The 11,269-nt window shown below is 35.2% G+C and overlaps 1 non-coding gene across 1 annotated transcript; it reads right to left on the bottom strand.

Annotated features, from left to right (window-relative positions):
* Positions 1–4,849: 4,849 nt before the first annotated feature.
* TRNAE-CUC (transfer RNA glutamic acid (anticodon CUC)) lies at positions 4,850–4,921 on the bottom strand. Its single transcript has one exon. It is a non-coding gene; the product is annotated as a tRNA-Glu (tRNA).
* Between the last annotated feature and the right edge of the window lie 6,348 nt (positions 4,922–11,269).

Below are 11,269 nucleotides of genomic sequence, written 5' to 3'. Positions count from 1 at the left end.
TCATTACATAAAATGCTAAGATTGTAAATGTTTTCTTCAATTTATTTAATTAAAAAAACATTTCTACAGGTAAAACAGTTGGACAAGGGGGCACCCAGATTTAAACTAGGGACCTCTTGATCTGCTGTCAAATGCTCTACCACTGAGCTATACCCCCAGTTCTTAAATGTTCAACTTTAATAATTCAGTAATATGTACAAAGTTCAAGCAACATGCAATCACCATCAAAGCAATGCATTTTCAGCCACCAAACCCTCCTTATAAGTATATGGGGTGCGAAGGATGTCCTTTATCTGCCTTGGTAAAATACAGTAAGGTTTCCATTGCAAGAATTCATACATTTCGTATCACATGTAGATCTTGGAACATGGAAAAAAAACTTTTGTCAAATGCACAAATTCTGCAAAACGTAACTGTTTCTCTACTGCATTTTGTTGATTTTGTGCTAAGAGCATAGGTAAACCCAATTGTTCATTGTTTTGTATATGAAATGATGATATATCTTAATGTTTCTTACAGTGCATTGGGTTGAAAAACATTTTAACAGATCAATTGAAGAGGGTATATGGTTATGAAACGGGGACTTCTTGAACTGCATTCCTACGCTCTACCACTGAGTTAAACCCTTGAATGCTGAAAACTGGCCTTTTTTAAAAAGGTGATAGAGTGGGTGACTCTATGGAACTTGTAGAACTAATGACATCAGTGCACTTCTGGTCAGCTGTACAAATTAATACATTTCATTAAGGGCGATTATTGGTTTCCACCACAGTTTTATAACATTCATATGAGCTTCCAATGGACTATTTCAAACTGATAATATCACCAGTAGAACTTGGGTGAATGTAAAACACAGCTTGTATCATATGAAGAAATCCTAAACAGCTTAATGGTGTTTGCCCTATGTTTCAGGTGATGATCAGGAGTATTTCAAATGTAGAAATGTGTTGCTCATTACATAAAATGCTAAGATTGTAAATGTTTACTTCAATTTATTTAATTAAAAACACATTTCTACAGGTAAAACAGCTGGACAAGGGGGCACCCAGATTTGAACTAGGGACCTTTTGATCTACAGTGAAATGCTCTACCGCTGAGCTATACCCCCATTTCTGCAAAGTTCACCTTTATTTATTCAGTAATATGTACAAAGTGGAAGCAACATGCAATCACCCTCAAAGCAAATCATTTTCAGCCACCAAACCCTCCTTATAAGTATATGGGGTGCGATGGATGTCCTTTATGTGCCTTGGTAAAATACAGTGAGGTTTTCATTGCAAGAATTCATACATTTCGTATCACATGTAGATCTTGGAACATGGATAAAAAATCTTTTGTCAAATGCACAAATTCTGCAAAATGCAACTGCTTCTCTACTGCAGTTTGTTGATTTTGTGCTAAGAGCATAGTTAAACCCAATTGTTCATTCTTTTGTATATGAAATGATGATATATCTTATTGTTTCTTACAGTGCATTGGGTTGAAAAACATTTTAACAGGATCTATTGAAGAGGGTATATGGTTATGAAACAGGGACTTCTTGATCTGCATTCCTACGCCCTACCACTGAGTTAAACCCTTGAATGCTGAAAACTGCCCTTTTCTAAAAAGGTGATAGTGTGGTTGACTGTATGGAACTTGTAGAACTAATGACATCAGTGCACTTCTGGTCAGCTGTACACATTAATACATTTCATTAAGGGCATATCATTGGTTTCCACCAGAGTTTTATAACATTCATATGAGCTTCCAATGGACTATTTCAAACTGATAATATCACCAGTAGAGCTTGGGTGAATGTAAAACACAGCTTGTATCATATGAAGAAATCCTAAACAGTTTCCTGGTGTTTACCCTATGTTTCAGGAGATGATCAGGAGTATTTCAAATGTAGAAATGTGTTGCTCATTACATAAAATGCTAAGATTGTAAATGTTTTCTTCAATTTATTTAATTAAAAAAATATTTCTACAGGTAAAACAGTTGGACAAGGGGGGACCCAGATTTGAACTGGGGACCTTTCCATCTGCAGTGAAATGCTCTACCTCTGAGCTATACCCCCATTTCTGAAATGTTCACCTTTATTTATTCAGTAATATGTACAAAATGGAAGCAACATGCAATCATCATCAAATCAATGCATTTTCAGCCACCAAACCCTCCTTATAAGTATATGAGATGTGAAGGATGTCCTTTATCTGCCTTGGTAAAATACAGTGAGGTTTCCATTGCAAGAATTCATACATTTCGTATCACATGTAGATCTTGGAACATGGAAAAAAAATATTTTGCCAAATGCACAAATTCTGCAAAATGTAACTGCTTCTCTACTGCAGTTTGTTGATTTTGTGCTAAGAGCATAGTTAAACCCAATTGTTCATTGTTTTGTATATGAAATGCTGGTATATCCTATTGTTTCTTACAGTGCATTGGGTTGAAAAACATTTTAACAGGATCTATTGAAGAGGGTATATGGTTATGAAACAGGGACCTCTTGAACTACACTCCTACGCTCTACCACTGACATAAACCCTTGAATGTTGAATACTGCCCTTTTTTAAAAAGGTGATAGAGTGGGTGACTCTATGGAACTTGTAGAACTAATGACATCAGTGCACTTCTGGTCAGCTGTACAAATTAATACATTTCATTAAGGGCATATTATTGGTTTCCACCACAGTTTTATAACATTCATAAGAGCTTCCAATGGACTATTTCAAACTGATCATATCACCAGTAGAACTTGGGTGAATGTAAAACACAGCTTGTATCATATGAAGAAATCCTAAACAGCTTAATGGTGTTTACCCTATGTTTCAGGTGATGATCAGGAGTATTTCAAATGTAGAAATGTGTTGCTCATTACATAAAATGCTAAGATTGTAAATGTTTACTTCAATTTATTTAATTAAAAACACATTTCTACAGGTAAAACAGTTGGACAAGGGGGCACCCAGATTTGAATTAGGGACCTTTTGATCTGCAGTGAAATGCTCTACCCCTGAGTTATACCCCCATTTCTGCAATGTTCACCTTTATTTATTCAGTAATATGTACAAAGTGGAAGCAACATGCAATCACTATCAAAGCAAAGCATTTTCAGCCACCAAACCCTCCTTATAAGTATATGGGGTGCGAAGGATGTCCTTTATCTGCCTTGGTAAAATACAGTGAGGTTTCCATTGCAAGAATTCATACATTTCGTATCACATGTTGATCTTGGAACATGGAAAAAAAACTTTGTCAAATGCACAAATTCTGCAAAACGTAACTGTTTCTCTACTGCATTTTTTTGATTTTGTGCTAAGAGCATAGTTAAACCCAATTGTTCATTGTTTTGTATATGAAATGATAATATATCTTATTGTTTCTTACAGTGCATTGGGTTGAAAAACATTTAACAGGATCTATTGAAGAGGGTATATTGTTATGAAACAGGGACTTTTTGAACTGCATTCCTACGCGCTACCACTGAGTTAAACCCTTGAATGCTGAAAACTGCCTTTTTTTAAAAAGGTGATAAAGTGGGTGACTGTATGGAACGTGTAGAACTAATGACATCAGTGCACTTCTGGTCAGCTGTACAAATTAATACATTTCATTAAGGGCATATTATTGGTTTCCACCACAGTTTTATAACATTCATAAGAGCTTCCAATGGACTATTTCAAACTGATCATATCACCAGTAGAACTTGGGTGAATGTAAAACACAGCTTGTATCATACGAAGAAATCCTAAACAGCTTAATGGTGTTTACCCTATGTTTCAGGTGATGATCAGGAGTATTTCAAATGTAGAAATTTGTTTCTCATTACATAAAATGCTAAGATTGTAAATGTTTACTTCAATTTATTTAATTAAAAACATATTTCTAGAGGTAAAACAGTTGGACAAGGGGGCACCCAGATTTGAACTAGGGACCTTTTGATGGGCAGTGAAATGCTCTACCCCTGAGCTATACCCCCATTTCTGAAATGTTCATCTTTATTTATTCAGTAATATGTACAAAGTGGAAGCAACATGCAATCACCATCAAAGCAATGCATTTTCAGCCACCAAACCCTCCTTATAAGTATATGGGGTGCGAAGGATGTCCTTTATCTGCCTTGGTAAAATACAGTGAGGTTTCCATTGCAAGAATTCATACATTTCGTATCACATGTAGATCTTGGAACATGGAAAAAAAATCTTTTGTCAAATGCACACATTCTGCAAAATGTAACTGCTTCTCTACTGCAGTTTGTTGATTTTGTGCTAAGAGCATAGTTAAACCCAATTGTTCATTCTTTTGTATATGAAATGATGATATATCTTATTGTTTCTTACAGTGCATTGGGTTGAAAAACATTTGAACAGGATCTATTGAAGAGGGTATATGGTTATGAAACAGGCACTTCTTGAACTGCATTCCTACGCTATACCACTGAGTTAAACCATTGAATGCTGAAAACTGCCCTTTTTAAAAAAGGTTATAGAGTGGGTGACTGTATGGAACTTGTAGAACTAATGACATCAGTGCACTTCTGGTCAGCTGTACAAATTAATACATTTCATTAAGGGCATATTATTGGTTTCCACCACAGTTTTATAACATTCATATGAGCTTCCAATGGACTATTTCAAACTGATAATATCACCAGTAGAACTTGGGTGAATGTAAAACACAGCTTGTATCATATGAAGAAATCCTAAACAGTTTCATGGTGTTTACCCTATGTTTCAGGAGATGATCAAGAGTATTTCTAATGTAGAAATGTGTTGCTCATTACATAAAATGCTAAGATTGTAAATGTTTTCTTCAATTTATTTAATTAAAAAAATATTTCTACAGGTAAAACAGTTGAACAAGGGGTCACCCAGATTTGAACTAGGGACCTCTAGATCGAGAGTCAAATGCTCTACCACTGAGCTATACCCCCAGTTCTGAAAAGTTCCCCTTTATTAATTCAGTGATATGTACAAAGTGCAAGCAACATGCAATCACCATCATAGCAATGCATTTGCAGCCACCAAACCCTCCTTATAAGTATATGGGGTGCGAAGGATGTCCTTTATGTGCCTTGGTAAAATACAGTGAGGTTTCCATTGCAAGAATTCATACATTTCGTATCACATGTAGATCTTGAAACATGGAAAAAAAATCTTTTGTCAAATGCACAAATTCTGCAAAATGCAACTGCTTCTCTACTGCAGTTTATTGATTTTGTGCTAAGAGCATAGTTAAACCCAATTGTTCATTCTTTTGTATATGAAATGATGATATATCTTATTGTTTCTATTGTTTCTTACAGTGCATTGGGTTGAAAAACATTTTAACAGGATCTATTGAAGAGGGTATATGGTTATGAAACGGGGACTTCTTGAACTGGATTCCTACGCTCTACCACTGAGTTAAACCCTTGAATGCTGAAAACTGCCCTTTTTTAAAAAGGTGATAGAGTGGGTGACTGTATGGAACTTGTAGAACTAATGACATCAGTGCACTTCTGGTCAGCTGTACAAATTAATACACTTCATTAAGGGCATATTATTGGTTTCCACCACAGTTTTATAACATTCATATGAGCTTCCAATGGACTATTTCAAACTGATAATATCACCAGTAGAACTTGGGTGAATGTAAAACACAGCTTGTATCATACGAAGAAATCCTAAACAGTTTCATGGTGTTTACCCTATGTTTCAGGAGATGATCAGGAGTATTTCTAATGTAGAAATGTGTTGCTCATTACATAAAATGCAAAGATTGTAAATGTTTTCTTCAATTTATTTAATTAAAAAAATATTTCTACAGGTAAAACAGTTGAACAAGGGGGCACCCAAATTTGAACTAGTGACCTTTTGATCTGCAGTGAAATGCTCTACTCCGGAGCTATAACCCCATTTCTGAAATGTTCACCTTTATTTATTCAGTAATATGTACAAAGTGGAAGCAACATGCAATCACCATAAAAGCAAAGCATTTTCAGCCACCAAACCCTCCTTATAAGTATATGGGGTGCGAAGGATGTCCTTTATGTGCCTTGGTAAAATACAGTGAGGTTTCCATTGCAAGAATTCATACATTTCGTATCACATGTAGATCTTGGAACATGGAAAAAAAATCTTTTGTCAAATGCACAAATTCTGCAAAATGCAACTGCTTCTCTACTGCAGTTTATTGATTTTGTGCTAAGAGCATAGTTAAACCCAATTGTTCATTCTTTTGTATATGAAATGATGATATATCTTATTGTTTCTATTGTTTCTTACAGTGCATTGGGTTGAAAAACATTTTAACAGGATCTATTGAAGAGGGTATATGGTTATGAAACGGGGACTTCTTGAACTGGATTCCTACGCTCTACCACTGAGTTAAACCCTTGAATGCTGAAAACTGCCCTTTTTTAAAAAGGTGATAGAGTGGGTGACTGTATGGAACTTGTAGAACGAATGACATCAGTGCACTTCTGGTCAGCTGTACAAATTAATACACTTCATTAAGGGCATATTATTGGTTTCCACCACAGTTTTATAACATTCATATGAGCTTCCAATGGACTATTTCAAACTGATAATATCACCAGTAGAACTTGGGTGAATGTAAAACACAGCTTGTATCATACGAAGAAATCCTAAACAGTTTCATGGTGTTTACCCTATGTTTCAGGAGATGATCAGGAGTATTTCTAATGTAGAAATGTGTTGCTCATTACATAAAATGCAAAGATTGTAAATGTTTTCTTCAATTTATTTAATTAAAAAAATATTTCTACAGGTAAAACAGTTGAACAAGGGTGCACCCAGATTTGAACTAGGGACCTCTTGATCTGCAGTCAAATGCTCTATCACTGAGCGATACCCCCAGTTCTGAAAAGTTTGCCTTTATTAATTCAGTAATATGTACAAAGTGCAAGCAACATGCAATCACCATCAAAGCAATGCATTTTCAGCCACCAAACCCTCCTTATAAGTATATGGGGTGCGAAGGATGTCCTTTATCTGCCTTGGTAAAATACAGTAAGGTTTCCATTGCAAGAATTCATACATTTCGTATCACATGTAGATCTTGGAACATGGAAAAAAAATATTTTGTCAAATGCACAAATTCTGAAAAATGTAACTGCTTCTCTACTGCAGTTTGTTGATTTTGTGCTAAGAGCATAGTTAAACCCAATTGTTCATTGTTTTGTATATGAAATGATTATATATCTTATTGTTTCTTACAGTGCATTGGGTTGAAAAACATTTAACAGGATCTATTGAAGAGGGTATATGGTTATGAAACAGGGACTTCTTGAACTACACTCCTACGCTCTACCACTGACATAAACCCTTGAATGTTGAAAACTGCCCTTTTTTAAAAAGGTGATAGAGTGGGTGACTCTAAGGAACGTGTAGAACTAATGGCATCAGTGCACTTCTGGTCAGCTGTACAAGTTAATACATTTCATTAAGGGCATATTATTGGTTTCCACCACAGTTTTATAACATTCATATGAGCTTCCAATGGACTATTTCAAACTGATAATATCACCAGTAGAACTTGGGTGAATGTAAAACACAGCTTGTATCATACGAAGAAATCCTAAACAGTTTCATGGTGTTTACCTAATGTTTCAGGAGATGATCCGGAGTATTTCAAATGTAGAAATGTGTTGCTCATTACATAAAATGCTAAGAATGTAAATGTTTACTTCAATTTATTTAATTAAAAACATATTTCTACAGGTAAAACAGTTGGACAAGGGGGGCACCCAGATTTGAATTAGTGACCTTTTGATCTGCAGTGAAATGCTCTACTCCGGAGCTATACCCCCATTTCTGAAATGTTCACCTTTATTTATTCAGTAATATGTACAAAGTGGAAGCAACATGCAATCGCCATCAAAGCAAAGCATTTTCAGCCACCAAACCCTCCTTATAAGTATATGGGGTGCGAATGATGTCCTTTATGTGCCTTGGTAAAATACAGTGAGGTTTCCATTGCAAGAATTCATACATTTCGTATCACATGTAGATCTTGGAACATGGAAAAAAATCTTTTGTCAAATGCACAAATTCTGCAAAATGCAACTGCTTCTCTACTGCAGTTTGTTGATTTTGTGCTAAGAGCATAGTTAAACCCAATTGTTCATTGTTTTATATATGAAATGATGATATATCCTATTGTTTCTTAGAGTGCATTGGGTTGAAAAACATTTTAACAGGATCTATTGAAGAGGTTATATGGTTATGAAACAGGGACTTCTTGCAAAGCACTCCTACGCTCTACCACTGACATAAACCCTTGAATGCTGAAAACTGCCCTTTTTTAAAAAAGTGATAGAGTGGGTGACTGTATGGAACTTGTAGAACTAATGACATCAGTGCACTTCTGGTCAGCTGTACAAATTAATACATTTCATTAAGGGCATATTATTGGTTTCCAGCACAGTTTTATAACATTCATATGAGCTTCCAATGGACTATTTCAAACTGATGATATCACCAGTAGAACTTGGGTGAATGTAAAACACAGCTTGTATCATACGAAGAAATCCTAAACAGTTTCATGGTGTTTACCTAATGTTTCAGGAGATGATCCGGAGTATTTCAAATGTAGAAATGTGTTGCTCATTACATAAAATGCTAAGATTGTAAATGTTTACTTCAATTTATTTAATTAAAAACATATTTCTACAGGTAAAACAGTTGGACAAGGGGGCACCCACATTTGAATTAGGGACCTTTTGATCTGCAGGGAAATGCTCTACGCCTGAGCTATACCCCCATTTCTGAAATGTTCACCTTTATTTATTCAGTAATATGTACAAAGTTGAAGCAACATGCAATCACCATCAAAGCAATGCATTTTCAGCCACCAAACCCTCCTTATAAGTATAAGGGGTACAAAAGATGTCCTTTATCTGCCTTGGTAAAATACAATGAGGTTTCCATTGCAAGAATTCCTACATTTCGTATCACATGTAGATCTTGGAACATGGAACAAAAATATTTTGTCAAATGCACAAATTCTGCAAAATGTAACTGCTTCTCTACTGCAGTTTGTTGATTTTGTGCTAAGAGCATAGTTAAACCCAATTGTTCATTGTTTTGTATATGAAATGATGATATATCTTATTGTTTCTTACAGTGCATTGGGTTGAAAAACATTTTAACAGGATCTATTGAAGAGGGTATATGGTTATTAAACAGGGACTTCTTGAACTGCATTCCTACGCTCTACATCTGAGTTAAACCCTTGAATGCTGAAAACTGCCCTTTTTTAAAAAGGTGATAGAGTGGGTGACTGTATGGAACTTGTAGAACTAATGACATCAGTGCACTTCTGGTCAGCTGTACAAATTAATACATTTCATTAAGGGCATATTATTGGTTTCCACCACAGTTTTATAACATTCATATGAGCTTCCAATGGACTATTTCAAACTGATAATATCACCAGTAGAACTTGGGTGAATGTAAAACACAGCTTGTATCATATGAAGAAATCATAAACAGTTTCATGGTGTTTACCCTATGTTTCAGGAGATGATCAGGAGTATTTCAAATGTAGAAATGTGTTGCTCATTACATAAAATGCTAAGATTGTAAATGTTTTCTTCAATTTTTTTAATTAAAAAAAATATTTCTACAGGTAAAACAGTTGAACAAGTGGGCACCCAGATTTGAACTAGGGACCTCTTGATCTGCAGTGAAATGCTCTACCCCTGAGCTATACCCCCATTTCTGAAACTTTTACCTTTATTTATTCAGTAATATGTACAAAGTGGAAGCAACATGCAATCACCATCAAAGCAATGCATTTTCAGCCACCAAACCCTCCTTATAAGTATAAGGGGTACAAAAGATGTCCTTTATCTGCCTTGGTAAAATACAGTGAGGTTTCCATTGCAAGAATTCATACATTTCGTATCACATGTAGATCTTGGAACATGGAAAAAAAATCTTTGTCAAATGCACAAATTCTGCAAAATGTAACTGCTTCTCTACTGAAGTTTGTTGATTTTGTGCTAAGAGCATAGTCAAACCCAATTGTTCATTGTTTTGTATATGAAATGATTATATATCTTATTGTTTCTTACAGTGCATTGGGTTGAAAAACATTTTTACAGGATCTATTGCAGAGGGTATTTGGTTATGAAACAGGGATTTCTTGAACTGCATTCCTATCTCTACCACTGAGTTAAACCATTGAATGCTGAAAACTGCCCTTTTTTAAAAAGGTGATAGAGTGGGTCACTGTATGGTACTTGTAGAACTAATGACATCAGTGCACTTCTGGTCAGCTGTACAAATTAATACATTTCATTAAGGGCATATTATTGGTTTCCACCACAGTTTTATAACATTCATATGAGCTTCCAATGGATTATTTCAAACTGATAATATCACCAGTAGAACTTGGGTGAATGTAAAACACAGCTTGTATCATACGAAGAAATCCTAAACAGTTTCATGGTGTTTACCCTATGTTTCAGGAGATGATCAGGTGTATTTCAAATGTAGAAATGTGTTGCTCATTACATAAAATGCTAAGATTGTAAATGTTTACTTCAATTTATTTAATTAAAAACATATTTCTACAGGTAAAACGGTTGGACAAAGGGGCACCCAGATTTGAACTAGGGACCTTCTGATTTGCAGTGAAATGCTCTACCCCTGAGCTATACCCCCATTTCTGAAATGTTCACCTTTATTTATTCAGTAATATGTACAAAGTGGAAGCAACATGCAATCACCATCAAAGCAATGCATTTTCAGCCACCAGACCCTCCTTATAAGTATAAGGGGTACAAAAGATGTCCTTTATCTGCCTTGGTAAAATACAGTGAGGTTTCCATTGCAAGAATTCATACATTTCGTATCACATGTAGATCTTGGAACATGGAAAAAAAATCTTTTGTCAAATGCACAAATTCTGCAAAATGTAACTGCTTCTCTACTGCAATTGGTTGATTTTGTGCTAAGAGCATAGTTAAACCCAAGTGTTCATTGTTTTGTATATGAAATGATGATATATCTTATTGTTTCTTACAGTGCATTGGGTTGAAAAACATTTAACAGGATCTATTGAAGAGGGTATATGGTTATGAAACAGGGACTTCTTGAACTGCATTCCTACCCTCTACCACTGAGTTAAACCCTTGAATGCTGAAAACTGCCCTTTCTTAAAAAGGTGATAGAGTGGGTGACTGTATGGAACTTGTAGAACTAATGACATCAGTGCACTTCTGGTCAGCTGTACAAATTAATACATTTCATTAATGGCATATTATTGGTTT

This window comes from Ambystoma mexicanum, chromosome 4q, assembly GCF_040938575.1.
Source record: "Ambystoma mexicanum isolate Mex_15411 chromosome 4q, UKY_AmexF1_1, whole genome shotgun sequence".
NCBI lineage: Eukaryota > Metazoa > Chordata > Amphibia > Caudata > Ambystomatidae > Ambystoma > Ambystoma mexicanum.
The sequence above is the reverse complement of the archived record's forward strand: the minus strand, read 5'-3'. Positions and strand labels throughout refer to the sequence as shown.